Here is a 21,043-nt window from a genome sequence, read left to right as displayed (position 1 = left end):
TTGCCCTACTACGAAGGTTGAAAACTGTGATCTCGCCTCTCCTTTCTTTGACCAAACAATAAATAAAGGCGTATATAATCGTGGGAGCACGGGAAGTTCTCCTTACGCTTGTAATTTGCAATAAATTTCCTATGTCGTCACTGCGTCCCCCGAAAATGGTTGAAATATATATTCGGAATGAATATTCGAGTAAGCCACAAAAAGAAGACTTACTGGCAGAGGGGGCACTAAAATAACCCCCCGTTTTCTTCAAGATACAGCGCGTGAGTTATCCAAATTTCTCCTTTCCTTGGATTCCTTGGAATTGGTAAATAATTAACTTATTCTATAATTATCAACTAACAAGCTAAGCAGCAAACAGGTTTATAATCCAAGAGCAGAGGTATTAAATCGAGAACAACGAATTAATAATGTCCGTGCAATAGCATTAATATTTATGTCAGTAAGGATTATACGTCACTATAATCCCTATAGCGATTTTGTTTCTCTTCACAATTATACTTACTGAATTAATGTCCAAGCAGTACCCAATATAAATGTTCACACATTGAACTCTGAAGTAAGACTGATAATTGTCTTATTAGTTCCCTTGAGCCAATAACCTTGCATAGTGTTTACATCCTCACAAGCTTTCCTATTGGTATTTATTGTTCTCAAATACGAAATTAAAATAAAAAACATAAATAAAATATAATAAAAATTGATGGGGGGGGGGGCTATGTCATGGGGGAAGAAAAATTCAATGAAAAGGGTGCAGGATTTTCTAGCATTACTATAAAAAAAACAATGAAAAAATAAACATGTAAACGTTTTTTCAATTGAAAGTAAGGAATAGCATTGAAATTTAAAACGAATAGAGGATATTACGCATATGAGGGGTTCTAAAAATACTTTAGCATAAAGAGCGAGGTATTTAGGAGGAGATAAATACCTCGCTCTTTATGCTAAAGTATTTTTAGTAATTTCAACTATTTATTCTACGGCCTTTTTGATTCAGGGGTCATTCTTAAAGAATTGGGACAAAACTTACGATTTAGTGTAAAGAGCGAGGAATTAACGAGGGTACAAACCCCCTCGTACACATAATAAGAATATAAGAATATAAAAGTTTGTTACGTAAATTAATTCTTAAGTTACGCATATTTCCTACTAATAAAAACGTTCGTTAAAAATTAAAAGCTCTAGTAGCCTTTTTAAGTAACCGAAAAATTGGAGGGCAGCTAGGCCTCCTTCCCTACCCCTTATTTCTCAAAATCGTCTAATCAACACTAAGAGAAAGCCATTTAGCCAAAAAAATTAATATACATATTCCATTTCAATAATTTATGTGCGGAGAGCCAAAATCAAACATGCATTAATTCAAAAATGTTCAGAAATTAAATAAAAAACAAGTTTTTTTAACTGAAAGTAAGGAGCGACATTAAAACTTAAAACGAACAGAAATTACTCCGTATATGAAATGTGTTGTCCCCTCCGCAATCCCTCGCTCTTTACGCTAAAGTTTGACTCTTTGCCACAATTCTACTTTTTAAAACAATTAAAAGCTTTAGCGTAAAGAACGAGGCGTTTAGGAGGGGACAACCCATTTCATATACGGAGTAATTTCTGTTCGTTTTAAGTTTTAATGTCACTCCTTACTTTAAGTTAAAAAAACTAGTTTTTTTTATTTAATCCCTTTAAAAATTCATACCTTCCATGTCCCTTGCAATTCAAAAAGAAAACACAAAAATTCACTTTTACATCAACTAGAACCCAAATTAAATGAAAATTTATACGTCACGCAACTCGTCAACATCAAAATATCCAAGCATGAAATAGGCTGTCGTGAAATTTTCTCTCCTTTCAAATATTTTTTCATGTTTACTATTACCCTTATTTTTCACATAGAACAAAAAGGAGTACAATGAAAAAAAAAATAAATAAAAAAGAGAAGAACAAGAGCTAAGAGCTCATATGGCCCTTGTGACGAGGTCAGAAAAGCCAAGAGCTAAGAGCTCATATGGTATGAAGACTAGCGAAATTCTAAGAATCAATAGATTGCTTTCAAAGGAAAATCAGAGGCTTAATGTCGGTCGGGATTTAAAATAAGAGCTCTGAGTCAAGAGGTCAAGCTAAATATCAAAATTCATTAAGATCCAATGACCCACTCGCAAGTTAAAAATACCTCAATTTTTCTAATTTTTTCTCTCCCTTCAGCCCCCCAGATGTTCGAATCGGGGGAAACGACTTTATCGAGTCAATTTGTACAGCTCCCTCACATCCCTACCAATTTTCATCGTCCTAGCACTTCCAGAAGCACCAAACTCACCAATGCACTGAGCCCCGCCACCTAACTCCGCCAAAGATAGCGGATCCGGTCCGGTTATGTCAGTCACCTATCTTGGACTTGTGCTTATTCTCTCCACCAAGTTTCATCCTGATGTCTCCGCTATAAGTGTTTTGGGAGATCCCCCCCCCCTAATGACACTGGATCTGGTGGGATAAAAAATAAGAAATCTAAGTTTCGGGGTCCTTCTAAATATGAAAGTTCATTAAGATATGATCACTCTTTCGCAAGTTTAAAATAGCTAATTTTATCTAATTTTTAGAATTAACCCCCCTACTCCCCCAAAGAGAGCGGATCCGTCCCGGTTATGTCAATCACGTATCTAGGACTTGTGCTTATTTTTCCCACCAAGTTTCATCCTGATCCCTCAGCTTTAAGCGTTTCCCAAGATTTTAGGTTCCCCCCCTCAATTCCCCCAGATCCAGTCGGGATTTAAAATAAGAACTCTGAGACACGATAGCCTTCCAAATTTCAAATTTCATTAAGATCCGACCACTCCTTCGTAAGTTAAAAATACCTCATTTTTCTAATTTGTTCAGAATTACCCCCCCCCCTAAGTCCCCCAAAGAGAGCGGATCCGTTCCGGTTATGTCAATTACGTATCTAGGACTTGTGCTTATTTTCCCTACCAAGTTTCATCCCGATCCCTCCACTCTAAGCGTTTTCCAAGATTTTAGCCTCCCCCCTCAATTCCCCCCAATGTCATCAGATCAAGTCGGTATCTAAAATAAGAGCTCTGGGACATGATATCCTTTCAAACTTCAAATTTCATTAAGATCCGATCACTCCTTCGTAAGTTAAAAATACCTCATTTTTTCTAATTTTTCAGAATTAACCCCCCCCCCAAAAAAAAAACAAATCTGTTCCGGTTATGACAATAACGTATCTAGGTATTCTGCTTATTTTTCCCGCCAAGTTTCATCCTGATCCCTTCACTCTAAGCGTTTTCCAAGATTTTTGGTCCCCCCCCAACTCCCCCAAATGTCATTGGATTTGGTCGGAATTTAAAATTAGAAATCTGAAACACGATATCCTTCCAAACATCAAATTTCATTAAGATCCGACCACTCCTTCGTAAGTTCAAAATACCTCATTTTTCTAATTTGTTCAGAAATAACCCCCCCCCCTCCAACTCCCCCGAAGAGAGCAGATCCGTTCCAGTTATGTCAATCAAGTATCTAGGACTTGTGCTTATTTTTCCCATCAAGTTTCATCCCCATCCCTCCACTCTAAGCGTTTTCCAAGATTGTAGCCCCCCCTCAATTCCCCCCTATGTCACCGGATCCAGTAGGGATTTAAAATAAGAGCTCTGGGACACGATATCCTTCCAAACTTAAAATTTCATTAAGATCCGATCACTCCTTCGTAAGTTAAAAATACCTAATTTTTTCTATTTTTTCAGAATTAACCCCCCCCCTTAACTCCCCCAGACAGAGGAGATCCATTCGAGTTATTTCAATAAAGTATCTAGGTCTTCTGCTTATTTTTCCCACCAAGTTTCATCCTGATCCCTCCACTCAAAGCGTTTTCTAAGATTTTAGGTTTCCCCCCTCCAACTCCCCCCAGTGTCATCAGATCTGGTCAGGATTTAAAGTAAGAGCTCTGAGACATGATATCATTCCAAACTTAAAATTTCATTAAGATCCCATCACCTACTCATAAGTTAAAAATACTTCATTTTTTCTATTTTTTCCGAATTAACCGGCCCCCTACTCCTCTCCTCAGATGGTCAAATCGGGAAAATGACTATTTCTAATTTAATCTGGTCCGGTTCCTGATATGCTAGCTAACTTTCATCGTCCTAGCTTACCTGGAAGTGCCTAAAGTAGCAAAACCGGGACCGACAGACCGACAGAATTTGCGATTGCTATATGTCACTTGGTTAAAACCAAGTGCCATAAAACGGAGAGAAATTCAAAACACAACTTGGAAAAATACATAATCAAGAGCTGTAGAAATGTTTAAGCCAGGGGTGGTTCAATTTTGCCTGGGAATTAGAAATCAACCGGTTTGCCGCGGTACTGGGGTCTGCAATCTTGTGTTTGTCAATCATATAAGTATTTCTCGTCCACAAGGGGCATCGCAGCAGGAACTTCGCAAACCTAAAATAAATGGACCGGAGCTTGCGTTTTTGGGTGTCAGTTAATAAATTCCAAAATGGCGCGATATATAGAATATGCGGCAGTGTGACAGCATTATGCATATTCGCGAGATACTTTCGGCATAAGAGGAGTCTGCTGGCGACGATAGACCCATACGCGGTGCGGAGTTTTTCTCGACATGTTTGACGAGCAGTAGACGAGTTTTGTTAAGGTTACGGCCTATGGGTAGACCCAGATACACGACGTGAGATGAAATGGTAATTGACTCGCTACCCAGCAGGAAGTGTTCAGGCTGAGAAGAACTATCGCTGAAAAAAAAAGAACTGCAGATTTAGAAGTATTGAAAGCCAGGCCGATTTTTCGGTATTCATCACGTAGGATCGATAAGTTCGATTGCAGACCCCTAATAGACCGACTTAGATTTAATAGATCGTCCACGTATGCAAGTAGCGACTCATTTATATTCTTGGAGATACATGAAACATTGACACATGCCTGGGCATTTAAAACGCTGTTATTGTACAAACTTGGGGATAATAATGAACCCCGGCGGACACCTTTCTTTACTGGAACAACCACTGATATGATACGGTTACCTATCTTTATACGCGCTTTTAAACGGCAATACATATCGTACAGTACGCTAGTGACACGGAGGTTTACACCTTGCTAGTAAGCGGCTAAAAGGGCCTAAGCGTGAATCGACGAATCAAACGCTCTACTCACATCAAAAGCACTGATCTCTATAAGGTCACCAGATTCGTGAGAATCTGCTAGAATAGTGGCAAGACTGAAGAGAGCGTGAACACAACCCAGACCCGGTCGGAAACCGAACTGGTGGTCAAGCATTTGGCGCGAATATTGAATTTCTTTTGTGACTAAGAACTCTAGAACCTTACAGAGCACTAGAGCAACAGTGATTGGCCTGTACGAAGAGCATTGGTCTCTTGGTTTCCCTTTTTTAAGGATGGGCGAAAGCAAACCGACACAAAAAGAGTCAGGTACTATACCAGTGGTGAAAATAATCTGGAATAGCATAGTAAGATACTCAATAAGCAAAGTGGTACCGTGTAGCAGATTTAGCGCGTCTACACCACGTGGTGTTCGTCTACACCACGGGAATGTTTCTTCTTCAGCTTTAAAATAGCTTCATGAACGATTCCGTAAGTAACGAGAAAATCAGGGACACACTGGTTGGATAATACCGATTCTAGCCCGTTTGCGAAGGGATTAGACGTATTTGGGTCGGGGGCACTGAATTCGTTGGAAAAGTAAGATTCCCAATCTTTTTCGCTAATCCAATCATGGGGTTTTCCGACAGCCGATTCGCTCAACCGGGCTTTCCAGATTAGTCTTGGGTCACTTGCGATTCTGGAGGAGTACTTTTCTTTTAATTGGTACGATGAGCTTTCAGTTGCTTGTCAAATTTTCGTTTCGTCCATAAGCGGACGGAGTTAACAGGACCGGATTTGGGCCTATCGGATTTGGGAATTTCTGTTTTCATTCTAACCTTTCTAGTAGGAACTGCTTTTTTTCAGCTAAGAGGAGCGAGTGAGTACTCTCGGCACAGAATATATTGATGAGTACTCTCGCATCTGCGGGATCAAAATTCGAATTCACTTGGAGTAAATGGAAGGGGATTCGTATCTTTACAAGAAGTGAGTTCAGCACCTGATGATACAAAGTAGTATTAATTTTATCCCATTCACTTACTGCTTTCCTCCTGTCGTTCTTGGGTTGACGCAGAGCTTGTTTTATGATTAGAGATGCTAGTAGGGGTGAGTGATCAGTGAAGGCAGCGTCTTTTAGAACAGTTATACTTCCGTTAATGTTCTTAGAGCAGGCCGTGTGGTCAATGTTTGAAACGGGCCCAGAATTATGAACGAAGGAGTAATCACTGTCTTTTGGGAGGAATATAAGTTTTTCATCAAAGATGCTGTTTAGAAGCTGACTACAGGCACACGTGCTGTCAAGCAGGTTGCAGTTGAAGTCCTCCATGACTACGCATTGCAAATCTTTCTGGGTCACAGACTTCAGGCACTTCGCTAGTTCACGAACTGCGTTCATAAACTGTCGCTCCGATTTATCATCATGGTAGTTTGTAGGAAAATATACATTGAAGAATGCGATACTACCGGAAGATGTAGCCAAGAAGTTATCATGCGTAAGTAACACCTTACTTTCAACATACGGGTGGCAAATAATCGCCAAGCCACTGGAGGGGCGTCCGAAAGACCGAATTTTTGCGGGCTCGAAGTAAAAAATAAATTTGTGCGAGAACTTTAGGAGAGAAATATTGTGAGGAGAGAGCATATGTTCTTGTATAAACATAATGTCACAGTCTGCACAATATTTTCGAATTATGGCAAGTTTGTTGGGGACTTCTCCGTTGATGCTCCATGACATAATTTTGACACAGGCTGGGCTATTAGACATTGGGCTGCTTCAGCTCACTGACGATTATTATTATTGTGGGGCACTTGAATGAATGGCAAGCGTGGCGTTTTGATTTGCAGAGGGCGCATGCTATAGGGTTTCCACAGGACTGTTCGGGGCTAGAGCCATGACCTCCTTCTTTGCATCGAGAGCAAATTTTCAGGCTAGAACAGGTAGCAGAAATATGACCAAAATTCTTGAAGTTAAGACAGCGCTTTCAAAGAAAGATAAATTCCTCGATGGGGTACCGCTCCAAGGCAATTTTAGGAGGGTTTTTCATGGCGTGGTTCAGATGCTGGCGGGATGAGAAGTATAATTTGAAGAATCTGGTTTTGCCACATTGATCAGCTTTTTCACAATTCGGTATAATTCTCTTAAGCGCGTCACCATTAATATGAGCTGGAACAAACTTGATCATACCGATGAAAGTGGGCGTTTTAACGCTTGCCAGTGTTTCAGGCAATTTTTGTTAATAGATGTTGCTATGACCGCTGCTTTAGATGTGTTCTTAGTTACGAGGCGCCATTCGTACTTCACTCGACGGAGTTCAAAATCCTCATCATTCAAAGCATCACCACAAATATTCGACAGTAAGTTTTTCTTTTCTTCTGCGGTAACAACGGTAGGAGGAGGCTTTTTCAAGACTACTGAGTAAGACGGAGGAGAAGGGGTAGACTCATTAGCTTGAGCAGCAACAGAGTTGCCTTCAGGCCACGGTAATGGTTTCTGGTTCAAACGGTCAAGCAGGCCATTGAACTTGCGATTCATCTCGTTGACAGTGGACACTAAACAAGCAGCGATCTCTTCATTGTAGGCGTGAACTTCTTGGGGCTCAAAAATAACGAACTCAGAAAGCTGTCTCTTTTCTTTGGCACAGCGAGCGAACATCTTCACAATGTCCATCAAGTTGTCCTCGTCCTTTACATGTTTTATTACACGTTCCCCTGTGTCCGACCTGCGATAGATAATTTCCTTCGCTTCTATAATCGCTTCACGGCAGAAAAACTCGTGTCCTCACCTTGTAAAAACATTTGTTTTCACACCTGCTATCATAGATCTTGAGATAAAATTCAGTACTGCAGTCCTCACTAGGTTATCACCCATTTTACTGGTGGTTTCTTTACGAGAAAAGTAAGGGAAGTGTTGAAGGTTGGCTACCTTGTCCCCGCAATTTAAGAGGCACGCTCGGCGGGTACCACAGCTCTTGCTACCAACTCACTCTCCCCCTTCTGCTTACTTTTCTCTCGCCACCTCTATCGCAGCGTGATTGCCTATAAATATCGGAATTCCTAATTATATACTTACTACTTGATGGCTAAATGAAGTGTCTAATTTCTTGCTAAAAACTAGTCAGACAGGTTTCGTAAGCGATCTTCGTTTGTCGAGTGATTGCAAAATAAGTTCTTAAAAACAGCTTTGTTTAAAATCCAGATTAAGGTTATTTTTTAGTTGTTCACGGAACGAAATCTATTACAAGACTGGAACAACAGTTTTTCAAATTGTATGATATATTAGAATATATAGAATATATACTATATAGAAGTATATAGTCTATATAGACTTCTATATAGAGTCTATAGAGTCTACAGATAGAGTCTACAGACTATATTCTATATAGTCTGTCTATATAGAATATATACTAGAATATATGATATATTCTATGTAAATAGTAAATCAGCCAAGTTATGCGTCAATGCTTAATTTTTTTCTTTTAAACAAGGAAATCCAAAAATAAAAACTCGTTACTGTTAAACAACTTTAGCTACAGAATAAGTCAAGACTGTGGGAGGGAATTGAAGCTATGATATGCTTGTAAGAATGTATACAAGTTTTATATTTAATTTTCTGTTCTAGTGCTGGAAGAAATTTCCTAAACGAAGCAAACAACATTATGAGGGAATTAGGATTTTCTGATCATCATCTAGAAATTGAAGATGCTCATTCCATAATTTATATCGACTAATGTATTTTCATGCCATTCAAAAATACTTTTACACTAAGAGGGATGGAATTTCGTTACATTATCCTGTGTGTTACCCTACTGCCGAAATTTATACTACTACGAAAAACTGTCATTGAAGAATTAGAAAAGAGAAAATTCAAATCTGCACTTACATTTTGTGAGACATTTTTTGACCTTCAGACATTATTTTTCAATGAAGACGAAGAGCATAGGACCCTTGACCTTATAGAAGCAATAAGTAGGGCGATAGAAGGTGTTATCCTTGTATACACTGATGGTGACGTCTTTCTCAGTGAAATAGAAGAATTTTTCAAAACTATATCTCCAGAAATTTGTCCAAATAATAATTATAATAAGAAATATCATTTGATAGATAGAATTCAAAAAGTGACGGGTATATTGGAGTTACATCCCGAAATACATCCCAAACAAATACAAAGAAGAGATAATAGGGAAAGTGTACCCAGTTGCTTAGTTTGGCATGGGGGTAAGTAGCGTGAGTGTTGTTTAGCCAGAGTTGACCCAGCTCTAAATGGGTACCTGGAGAAATCTGAAGAAGGTAAACAGGAAGGGTGTGCGAAAGCAAAGGATGGTCGGCCCCCAGCCCCCCATTGCACATCCTGACTAAAGGGCCAAGAAACTGAGATCAGCACCACCGGTAGGGACTGTAAAGTCTAATGCCGTATCTTTTGCCTTTTTAACCTTTTCTATTCTTAATTGATTATTTTTAATTTTATTTTAAATTTTTTTCCCCTTTTTTTATTCGAATTCACGTGAAACTTGGGATGATGAAATTGGATGAAAAGATGCAGATCTAATGGACACCTTCATTGGGAATTACGGAAACCTTCAAATGTAAGACTTCTTTAATTCAGTGTTGATTTTGTCATTTTTTTGTGTATGCTTATCATTTTCTCCAATTATTAAAACAAAATCTTATAGTGAAATTTGATACATTGTTTTGAAAGTTTCTTAGTTCCCATATTTAAATAATAAAAGTTGTGATACCTTATGACTGTTTCATTGTGTTGCGAGACTGTTTCACTTTGTTTTTGTCCTTTTTTTTCCCTAGCACCCTGATTTCAGCTTATTCCTAGAAAGTGGTAAGAGTCTTGCCTCTGTGGTTCTTACAGAAAGTGAGGACCTTAGGCCAGATTGATGAATATGACTTTTAAATTTTATAAGGCTTCGTAGAGCTCTTGCTAGGGACCAAAAAGGATGATTTTTGCTTGTCCTTGAGCCAGAGCCTATAGTGTGTGAAGTGACTTGGAGTTTTATAGCCTATGTCAGAGTAAAATATTTGAAGTTATTCAGTCAAGATTTCGCTTCATTAAACCATGTTTCTGCTTTCGAGTGGAAAGGTCCATTCTAGCAGGCAAGCAGGCAGGCACCAGTTTCAAATAGAAGATGGACTAACATCTATAAGGGTTAAATATATGCGGAAGTTACCCAGCCCCACAGCCAATATATCCTCTTTGAATGATGAATAGAAAAATTTACAGAAGCAAAAAAGTGGGGACCGAAAGTGCTGCCATCTATTGGGTCTACCCATTTCTGTTCGTGATTTCAGCTTAGTTTATCATTCGGTTTTTCGCACTTGCGATTGTACTCATAATTATGTTCGGCAATGAGGGGTTCGTAACTTTTGCTAGTTGGTGTACCTATTATTTGTTTCCGGTGTATTTAATGGTAAAAGACCAATTTGGTTCCAGTGGTAAGACATGTAGGGAACTTGTAAGTCATATTCGGCCATTAGGCTACAATCATCTTCAGCAATGAGGGGTTTGTTACCTTTCCAAGTTGGTGTACCTAGTATTTTTTTTTAAGATCCTTACAGATTAACAGCTTCAGTGTTTAATTGAAGCGTGGAAACAAAACCAAAGTGTTGCTCTGGCAAAATTTTACTCGGCAAATTCGAACAAAGGTTGCCGTAACACCTCACGTTGCCCATGCAACGTAGATCTAGTTTGTCTTGTCTTTGTTCTTTTCTTTTAAATGTAACAGAAGCAATTATTTTGCTATATAGAATTTGTTTATTAACATTTAATTTAAAAAAATGTTACTTCTCAATTTTATCGATCATACCCAAGAACTAAGGTTAAGCTAATCATAATGACATAAACCAAAATGGGATGAAAATATAATATTTCAGAGACAAAATTATGGAAACTCTAGCACAAAATTATGGAAAGAAGGTCACCCAGAACACATTATATTAAATACCTATCCTAACCAACTCTATACATTAAATACATAATCAAAATATACCTTTATAGTAGTTTATATCACAGATACTAAGCAAATTAAGTATCTCCAAATGCAGACAGTTAAATCAGTTGTACTCAGATCAAGATCTTGAGTGTGGTCGATATAATCAGCAAGTATTAAGGAAAACAATGGTATTATTTAATACTAGCTGTTGGGGTAGCGCTTCGCGCCACCCCAACACCTAGTTGGTGGGGGTGCTACGGGCCAACCAAGCCCCCCCGCACGTGTAAGTCGTTACGCGCCGTATTAGTTATGTGTCATTGTAGTTGTGTCCCTCTGCCCCACCTTTGAATATAGATAGATATATATATATATTTTTAACTACGTAAAACTTGCGAATATACAACATTCTTTGCTGTCCCATTGTCTGTCCATATAAATAGATTGTCAGGTTTACCAACTCTTGAACATGCAACATAAAAATTGTCCATGGGAAAACAATTCGTATTCAGATCTATACCGCATTTTTCTAACGATTGCCCTTGAGCTTTGTTGATGGTGATTGATAATCGAACATTCCCTGTGTCCCTGTCGTCGTTTAGTTATCCCCCTGTGCCCCCAGCGTCCCCGTTGTAGTTGTGTCCCTGTGTCCTGGTCGTCATTTATATTCCCTGTGTCCCGGTCGTCATTTTTGTCCCGGTATCCCAGTCTGTAATTTCTTTTATTCTTTTTATTATCTTTTTTTTATTCTTTAATTTCTATTCCCTTTTTATTTATTTATTTTTATTTTTTTACGTTTTTTCTTTTTAGGTTTTTCTTTTTTAATTTTTTTTATTTTTTATTTTTTTTTAGTTTTTTCTTTTTAGTTTTTTTTAGTTTTTTACCTTTTTCCTTTTTTCAGTTTTCATTTTATTTTTTATTTTTCAGCGTCACTATGAAATACATATCACCGAACCTTTGTTTTTTTTTAACTAAAATCTGGTAGGCATTGATGACCTTATCCAAGTCAAAATCCCAAACCCAATCATCATCGCTAGCATTTTCAGTTTTGATACGTTTCGACTCTCGCTGTCCAGGTGGATTTTCATCTAACTGCGCGGTTTTGCGTTATTTAGCCGCAAGCCTATTGGCATTAACCCTTTCAGCAGATTCCTCGGTTGTTTCTTCTGCCATTGTAGGATTTATACTAAAATTTCTCTTTGAATTAACTATTTGAGCAGCTTCCTCGGTGGTTTCTTCTGTCATTTTAAGATCTATACTAAAAATTCCTCTTTACGTGCCAAGCTTGCTAAAGCTCGACAATTAATAATAAACCTCAAACTTTTAAGTATCTGTTTTAAGGTTTTCGAATTACTTTAATCTATTGTAAAAATATTTCGAAATATTTATGCAATTCCCAGTTTTGACATATTAGTTTGTTTTCTTTTTCTTCTTTATTTTTCAGACGTCATTTGCAAACCCTCAACACAAAAATACATACAACTCATTTACATATATATAGAAGATATAACCTGGCGTAACAGACATAGTGTAACAGACATAACACACAAACAAATTATTTTTATATATATTATTATACTAGCTGTTGGGGTGGCGCTTCGCACCTAGTTGATGGGGGCACTTCGCAGCCCCCCCCCCCAAGCCCCCCCGTGCGCGTAAGTCGTTACGCGCCATATTAGTTATGCGCCATTGTAGTTGTGTTCCTGTGCCCCACCTGTGAATATAGATACTACTACTACTACTAATAACTCACTGCAGCACCAAGCCGCCTGAGGCCAACACAGCTACGCACGCTCCTCCTCCAACCTAATCTATTTAAAGCCTCCCTCTTTACACCCTCCCAGGAAGTTCCCATTTCCTTTAAATCCTTATTTATGACATCCTCCCAACCCAGACAAGGACGACCTGCTTTCCGTGTAGCCCCAGACGGCTGGCCAAAAAGGACAATCTTCGGTAATCTGTCATCCTTCATCCGTAGAACGTGGCCTAGCCATCTCAACCTTTCTTTCATTATAGCCCCAGAAAGCGGGATTGAACCACACTTTTCGTACAACCTACTGTTTGAAATACGGTCAGTCAGCCGGGTACCCAGAACAATCCGTAGGCAATTTCTCTGGAAAACATCTAGTAAATTTTCATCTGCTTTTCGGAGTGTCCATGCTTCAGAGCCATATTTGACCACTGTCATCACTGTAGCTTCCAATATTCTAATCTTGGTTTGTAGGCTTATCTTTCTATTCTTCCAAACTTTTTTTAACTGTGAAAAAACACCCTGAGCTTTAGCTATTCTACTTTTAACATCTTCACTGCTCCCACCATCTTTACTAATAATACTACCAAGGTAACTGAAGCTCCCAACCTGATCAATCTTTTCGTTACCTAAGGTCACCTGTTCATCTTCACTTATTCCTAACCTTAGTGACTTAGTCTTCTTAACATTAATTTTCAAGCCTATTTTAGCACCCTGAACTCGTAAAACCTCTAAAAATTCATTCATTTTGCTCACAGTTTCATCTAATATGCTTAAATCATCAGCATAATCTAAGTCCAGGAGCGTTCTTCCTCCCCATTTGATTCCATGGTCTCCAATTGCCTTTCCTGTGCTCCTTAAGACGAAGTCCATCAAAATGATCCATATAAAGGAGGATAGAACACAACCCTGCTTAACTCCTGATTTAATACAAAACCAGTTGCTAACCTCATTTCCTACCTTAACCGCAGCAGTATTATTCTCGTACATAGCGCAAATCACTTTAATGTATTTTTCTGGTATACCATATAACGATAAGACCTTTGTTAACGCTGTTCTATCAGCAGAATCGAAAGCTTGCTCATAATCGATAAAACTAAGGACCAAAGGTGTTTGACAACGAAGGGACTTCTCAATTATTAACCTAAGAGTGAAAACATGGTCGACACATCCTCTACCTTTTCTAAAACCGCATTGTTCTTCCCTTAAAACTTTGTCGATATATATATATATTTTTAACTACGTAAAACTTGCGAATATACAACATTCTTTGCTGTCCCATTGTCTGTCCATATAAATAGATTGTCAGGCTTATCAACTCTTGAACATGCAACATAATAATTGTCCATCGGAAAAAAATTCGTATTCAGATCTATACCGCATTTTTCTAACGATTGCCCTTGAGCTTTGTTGATAGTGATTGCTAATGGAACATTCCCTGTGTCCCCGTCGTCATTTATTTATCCCCCTGTGCCCCCGGCGTCCCCGTTGTAGTTGTGTCCCTGTGTCCTGGTCGTCATTTATATTCCCTGTGTCCCGGTCGTCATTTGTGTCCCCGTATCTCAGTCTGTAATTTCTCTTTGAGTGTCCCGGTCGTCATTTATATTCCCTCTGTCCCGGTCGTCATTTGTGTCCTGGTGTCCCGGTCTATAATTTCTCTTTGAGTATCCCTGTCGTCATTTATATTCCCTGCGTCCCGGTCGTCAATTGTGTCCCGGTGTCCCGGTCTGTAGTGTCATCTTATAATGACGTCATATACAAAGCCTTATATACTTATAATGACGTCAAATGCAAACCCACAAACAAACAAACATGCATATATACAACTTATTTATATATATATAGATACAGTTTCCTTTTTAGTTTTTTTTTCTTTTTTAGTTTTTTCTTTTCTTAGTTTTTTTCTTTTTTAGTTTTTCTTTTTTTAGTTTCTTCTTTTTATTGATTTGTTTTCTTCAATTTGTCAATGTTCATTCTAACATTGACACTTGGAAAAATCTTTACGTGCCAAGCATGCTAAAGCTCCAACAATTTATAATAAACCTCAAAATTTTGGGTATCTGTTTTAAGGTTTTCGAATTACTTTAATCCATTGTCAAAATATATTGAAATATTTGTGCAATTCCCAGTTTTTTTTTAGATTTTTCTTTTTTTTAGTTTTTTAGCTTTTTTAGTTATTTTTCTTTTTAGTTTTTTACCTTTTTTATTTTTTTTATTTTTTTACGTTTTTTCTTTTTTAATTTTTTTTATTTTTTAGTTTTTTTTAGTTTTTTACCTTTTTCCTTTTTTCAGTTTTCATTTTATTTTTTATTTTTCAGCGTCACTATGAAATACATATCACCGAACCTTTGTTTTTTTTTAACTAAAATCTGGTAGGCATTGATGACCTTATCCAAGTCAAAATCCCAAACCCAATCATCATCGCTAGCATTTTCAGTTTTGATACGTTTCGACTCTCGCTGTCCAGGTGGATTTTCATCTAACTGTGCGGTTTTGCGTTCTTTAGCCGCAAGCCTATTGGCATTAACCCTTTCAGCAGATTCCTCGGCTGTTTCTTCTGCCATTGTAGGATTTATACTAAAATTTATCTTTGAATTAACTATTTGAGCACCTTCCTCGGTGGTTTCTTCTGTCATTTTAAGATCTATAATAAAAATCTTCTTTACGTGCCAAGCTTGCTAAAGCTCGACAATTTATAATAAACCTCAAATTTTAAGTATCTGTTTTAAGGTTTTCGAATTACTTTAATCTATTGTCAAAATATTTCGAAATATTTATGCAATTCCCAGTTTTTACATTTTAGTTTGTTTTCTTTTTCTTCTTTATTTTTCAGACGTCATTTGCAAACCCTCAACACAAAAATACATACAACTCATTTTTATTGAAGATATAATCTGACGGAACAGTCATAGTGTAACAGACATAACACACAAACAAATTATTTTTATATATATTATTATATATGTATAGATATATAGATAGAATTTCTTTTTTAGTTTTAAGTTTTTTAGTTTTGCAGCTTTTTTAGTTGTTTTGGCTTTTTTTTCTTTTTAGTTTTTTACCTTTTTATGGCACTTGGCATTAACCAAGTGACATAGCAATCGCAAATCCTGTCGGTCAATGTTCATTCTAACATTGACAGTTGGAAAAATCTTTGCGTGCCAAGCATGGTAAAGTTCAACAATTTATGATAAACTTCAATATTTTAAGTATCTGTTTTAAGGTTTTCGAATTACTTTAATCTATTGTCAAAATATTTTGAAATATTTATGCAATTCCCAGTTTTTACATTTTTAGTTTCAGTTTTCTTTTTCTTCTTTATTTTTAAGACGTAAATACATATCGCCGAACCTTTATTTTCTTAACTAAAATCTGGTAGGCATTGATGACCTTATCCAAGTCAAAATCCCAAACCCAATCATCATCGTTTTGATACGTTTTGACTCTCGCTGTCCAGGTTGATCTTCATCTAATTGCGCGATTTTGCGTTCTTTAGCCGCAAGCCTTTTGGCATTAACTCTTTGAGCAGCTTCCTCGGCTGTTTCTTCTGTTGTAGGATTTGGTAATATTCTATCTTTTTCAATGTTTTTCAATTTGTTAATTTTCATTCTAACATTGACAGTTGTAAAAATCTCCACGTGCCAAGCTTGCTAAACCTCAACAATTTATAATGAACCTCAAACTTTTAAGTATCTTTTTTAAGGTTTTCAAATTACATTAATCTATTGTCAAAATATTTCGAAATATTTATGCAATTCCCAGTTTTTACATTTAAACCCTCAACACAAAAATATATACAACTTATTTTTATATATATAGAAGACATAATCTGGCGTTACAGACAAAGTGTAACAGACATAACACACAGACAACTTATTTTTATATATATAGATAATTAAAAAAATTGTTTTGGTATGTCATGGCATTTGATTTATTCAAAGCAAAATAGAGCATAATTCACAGTATTCTGTTCAAAATTGCAACATATTCCAGTCTATTGAAACCAAACAGTATTTTTAGAATAAAGTTTCTCTGGAGTTTCTTAGGATTTTTTTTTCCAAATATCTTGAACTGAAGGGGAAGGTCTCATTATTTCAGCAATTTTTACTGTTGATGTCGAGAGGTGGCTGTCCCTCCACCATGCTTGGCATATTTATTCCTTATTTGGCACAGTTCCAAGATGTGCACCAGGCTATGGGAATTCTGCCACCCTTCGACTGAAGGGTGGCAGGACCAAACCTAATTTATTATAATTTTTATTTATTCTAAGCTTTGCATCACTGCTTGGTGGACTACTTGTTTTGGTTTGGCTTCTATTAAACCATTTTGAACAGTGAAAAAAATATTTGACCATTTTCTAAAGTCTAGAATTTTCAAAAAGGAACTATTTTTAAAGCATAATTAAACATTAGCCTAAAGAGTAGTTGGCTGAGTAGTGGTTTGTTTGCCTCTCATACGAAATACTTTCTGTCCATTTTAAGCCTAATTTTGCTCTTTTTGAGGTATTAATAGTAGGTATAAACGATCTTACCCGAGATCTTATTGGACAAGTTGAGCCAAAACAAAATATGCTCAACAGATAAAAAACATCTGTCAGTAATCTGCCGACACAAATTACCGTAAAAACTTTTCCAAGCACCTACAAATATTTGTCAATCATCCCTAAGATTTTCATAGAAACCACCCCTAGTATTTATTAACACCTGCCATTAGCCTATCAGATAAATCAAAAATTAGAGGTTAATGAGAGCAATTTGATGAACAGTTTACCTTTTTGGGCATGTTTGTATCGATTTAGTCATTACTACTGAGAATAAAACTTATCTGATCAATAGCCTGTATGTTCGCTTATTAATAATATTCACCCCTTTAACTTTATTTAGAAATTGGTACCTCAATAAATGTTGCCAACAAGAGCTGGCTACTTCCCTAAAACATTAAAAAACCAAATTTCAATGAAAATAATTATTGTGTTTATAAATTTTATAGGATATTTACAAGTTCATGTAAATGGGTAGCATGCCCCTTCTGAAACAAAAATGCAATAGAAACTATTTCACACTATTTGGTTGACAGTTGACAAGTAAGCTTGATGATGACAAAATGAAATTTTCATTTTTATCAAAATTCTCAAATTATAAAATGAAGCCCATCGTTACGAAGAAATGAAGCCCATATTGACTTTTATAATTCTTCCTATATTTGTGCGTATATCTTTTCTGTTTTTATTGTTTTTTCACCTTGTCTCAAATATTTTATCCCTTCGACTCCACTTCTGAAACTTTCGCATACATACACAATAAAAAAAAGGAAGTATAAACTGGTTGGAAATTAAAAAAATCAAACATATTTTCCGTCAAAGTTGAGGTTATTTAATATTATTTTTATTTCGATTAGTCTATTATTAAAAAAGTCTCCAATTTATCATTTCTAACAAAGAACTACAAAAATTTTTAAGCCTGACAAATTTTCCTTAAAGATAAGCTAAGTAGCTAAAAAAAATTTTAATAGCTAAATAGCTGCTAAGAAATGAATTGTAAATTCGTCATGATTAAATAAGAACAGGAATTTTCCTTAGCAACTTGGGTCTTATCTATCGGTCTATACTATTAGACAAAACTTATCGACAACAACAATATCTGCGTATTCTTTTCATTATTTAGTTAATTAGGCCACATTATCTCTTTATACTTGGTTTTATCGTTACGAATTTCATAACATAAAAGTTTGTTATTTGAAAATCTATTCAGACTAAATTATATTGAGACTAAATTCGGGCAAGGCCAGCGACACCGCTATAGATGTATGGCCAAAGAGGACCCTGTGTCTCAGTGTGGTAACAATCTAAAAAAGCAAGGTTGCATGAATGCCTGAACATCTTTATGCAGATACAACGCATATAACACTGCTTGATAGTCCATGGTAGAGTCTAACCATGAAATCACAATCAAGGCCCGAAAATTAATTATCTATGCAATAAAATATAATTAAATGAATGCATACGCTATCTATTAATAGCTGCACAGATAGCTGCACCTGATTCATGCACCTGGTGTGCAGAGAGATGGACACAATCTTAGAGCTACCATTTCTTCTTTTTGCTGCAGTGTTTTAAAAGTATCAGATTTTTCAGACAAAATTGAATATTTGGCTCTCTGACAAATGCGCCTCTAAAAAAACAAAAAAAAAACAAAGGCGACAGACACCAAAATAGCCATAGGGTGTGGGAATATACTTTGGAGCATATTTTCTTAGAAGTAACTCTTTGTATAGACGTTAAAAAAAAATTTCAAACAAAAATACCTACTAACTTTGCAGGCATAAAGGAATAAAACTCAGCAAATTTTTAATGGTAAACATACCTGTGAAAAGGATCAATCCATTTCATCTATGATGGAATGAATTATTATGCACTATTTTGCCTTCGATGTTCACCCATTATGTCCAAAACCTAGAAGTACATACAAAGTACATACCTAGTTACAATAGGGATATTTTTGAAAATTTTAAGGTTTTTATTACATTCTGAATAAGTAACTCCACGTATATTACCAGTCATATGGTCGTGATCCGAATGAAATTGTTTTTACTATTTCCTTTTCACAAACATGACAGTTTTTATTCGTTTTATTATTGCTTATTTTTCTCCTACTTGTTCTTATTAATAATCATGACCTCTGTGTCTATTTTATATTCATTGGCTATTTTTCTACACACTTTTTTTTATGGTAGTTGCAAAATGCCTGCTAGTATCTTCATCAAAATATATGTAATAATTATTTGGTGTTGTATCCAAACAATAACATACTTGAAAACCATAGGCAAACAGCTTTTGCTCTGCTACTTTAATTGTCTTTTTACCTTACTTTTGATTAAATTCTTCATTAAACGATTCAAAATTAGCTAGAACAAAGTAAAGTACTTACATTTTTTAGCTATATTTTTAAATTCAATTTTAGAACCTGTTTTTGGCATAATGATGTCAGGGTCATCACAGTTATCTTTTTTAGAATGTTTTTCAAACATTTGTTCTTCTGTAAAATGTCTTCCACAGTAGGTGCAAAGAAAACTTTTTGATGTGTGTTAAGTAATTTGAGTTCTCCATAATTTTGTTAAATCTTTAATTAAAACATGATTATTCAAAAAATACAAATTAATCATATGTTTAGCATTTTGTTCATTAATCTTAACCTTAGCCTTTCATTGATCTTTTATTGAGATGTAACCATTTTATTTTCCCTTATTTCGAATAGAATAAATTTCAACATTATGTTTGTTTAAAAATTTACAAATATCTTGAATATCCATTGGAAAATTAGAAATCTTTTAAAGTTGAATTCATTTTCAGGTTTTTGACAGTTTGATAGTCTGTCTACAAGATTTTAGCTGGATGAAGATAGGCGAGCATTGACCAAAGAAAGCATTTTTCATCATTATTTGTTACATTAATATCACTTTTTATTTTTTTTTGGCAAATTCAGGCAATTCTTTATAAATACCTCTAACAAAATCTGGTAATCTTGACATTCAATAATTAATTTCATTGACTTTCCCACATCTTAAGCCTGATCTGGGTGTATTCTCTATTGCTAATGCGTGCATATTCCTGTGGTTACTGTTTAGATGGCTTTTTTCGATATTACTATTTATATTAAAAATCCAGAAGTAGCTTTGATAATGATTAGGTTCGAGTTCTTCATTATTCCACTGAGAATAAAATATTGCACGTGTTGTAAATTGATTTCTGTAACTATCTCTATAATTCATTCTATTTTTTAGATCTCCAGCGACAAAGTCAAAAGGTGGTCCAAAATCAGTTTTATTTGAATTCATTGAAATATTAACAACAAGGGGATCTTCTCTAGTATTGAATACTGGGAATATTAGCATGTTCTTCTTTTTCAAACATATACTTTTGGATATCTAGAACTTCTTTTTTTTCTTGTTTATAAATTGAAAATGTCAATATTTTTTCTTTTTTAATACTCTCTCTAACAGTTACACCTCAAATGAATTGTCTATCTCGATTAACATTCTTTTCATTGATTTCCATTTGACGATTAAAATAACTTTTAGCTTTATTTTCACTTCATTATAATTTGCATCCCTTGAAATTTCTATGATTTAAAAATTTCGTTAAGTTCAGTAAAACCTTTTTATCTTATCCAATTATATTGAAGCTTTAAATCTGCAATTATTTTTATAATTTTTTGTTATTTCATTTTTTATTCTTACTTTTAAGGCTATGATTAAGATAA

At 35.8% G+C, this 21,043-nt stretch overlaps 1 long non-coding RNA gene across 2 annotated transcripts in view; it reads left to right on the top strand.

Annotated features, from left to right (window-relative positions):
- Positions 1-20,660, top strand: part of LOC136040378 (uncharacterized) — a 30,361-nt gene extending 9,701 nt beyond the window's left edge. The window contains exons 2-3 of one of the 2 annotated variants that reach the window (XR_010620695.1): positions 8,719-9,682; positions 20,565-20,660. This is a non-coding gene — a long non-coding RNA (uncharacterized LOC136040378). Of the gene's footprint in view, positions 1-8,718; positions 9,683-20,133; positions 20,337-20,564 lie in introns of those variants that run through there. The other variant, XR_010620696.1, reaches the window with a different exon arrangement.
- The last annotated feature ends 383 nt before the right edge of the window (positions 20,661-21,043 follow it).

This window comes from Artemia franciscana, chromosome 20 (assembly GCF_032884065.1).
Source record: "Artemia franciscana chromosome 20, ASM3288406v1, whole genome shotgun sequence".
In the NCBI taxonomy this organism is placed as follows: Eukaryota; Metazoa; Arthropoda; class Branchiopoda; order Anostraca; family Artemiidae; genus Artemia; species Artemia franciscana.
Note: the sequence above shows the minus strand (reverse complement) of the source record. Positions and strands in the feature narration are given on the sequence as shown.